The sequence below is a fragment of the Euprymna scolopes genome, chromosome 44 (assembly GCF_053919585.1).
Source record: "Euprymna scolopes isolate OS-2025 chromosome 44, ASM5391958v1, whole genome shotgun sequence".
In the NCBI taxonomy this organism is placed as follows: domain Eukaryota; kingdom Metazoa; phylum Mollusca; class Cephalopoda; order Sepiida; family Sepiolidae; genus Euprymna; species Euprymna scolopes.
Genome location: NC_136525.1, coordinates 14,147,568 through 14,147,938, shown reverse-complemented (window position 1 = coordinate 14,147,938; position 371 = coordinate 14,147,568). Strand labels below are relative to the sequence as shown.

The 371-nt window shown below is 46.1% G+C and overlaps 1 pseudogene; it reads left to right on the top strand.

The window, feature by feature from the left end:
* On the top strand, positions 1–119 carry LOC145269003 (5S ribosomal RNA; annotated as a pseudogene).
* The last annotated feature ends 252 nt before the right edge of the window (positions 120–371 follow it).

Below are 371 nucleotides of genomic sequence, written 5' to 3'. Positions count from 1 at the left end.
ATATACGGCATAATCACGTTGATACACCGGTTCCCGTCAGACCACCGAAGTTAAGCAACCTTGTGCCTGGTCATTACTAAAATGGGTGACCAATTTGGGAAGTCCAGGCGCTGTATGTAGGAGAACATCGACACCTCCCTGCAAAAAGTTGCAAAAACCTAACGTCGTCATCTCCCCTAACGGGGATATACATGCGACTGGAGACCGCTTGTGAATTCGTAGGAAGCCGGTTAAACCCTGAATAGGGTTAGTGCTGGCTGCACACACAAGACATCTAGTCTGGTGGAGTGTCCATCTTCGTGTTGTTACTTGAAGTAAACTTACTTGGAGAAGGTGCACCGTAAAAGCTAATGATACTCAAAAAAGTTCTA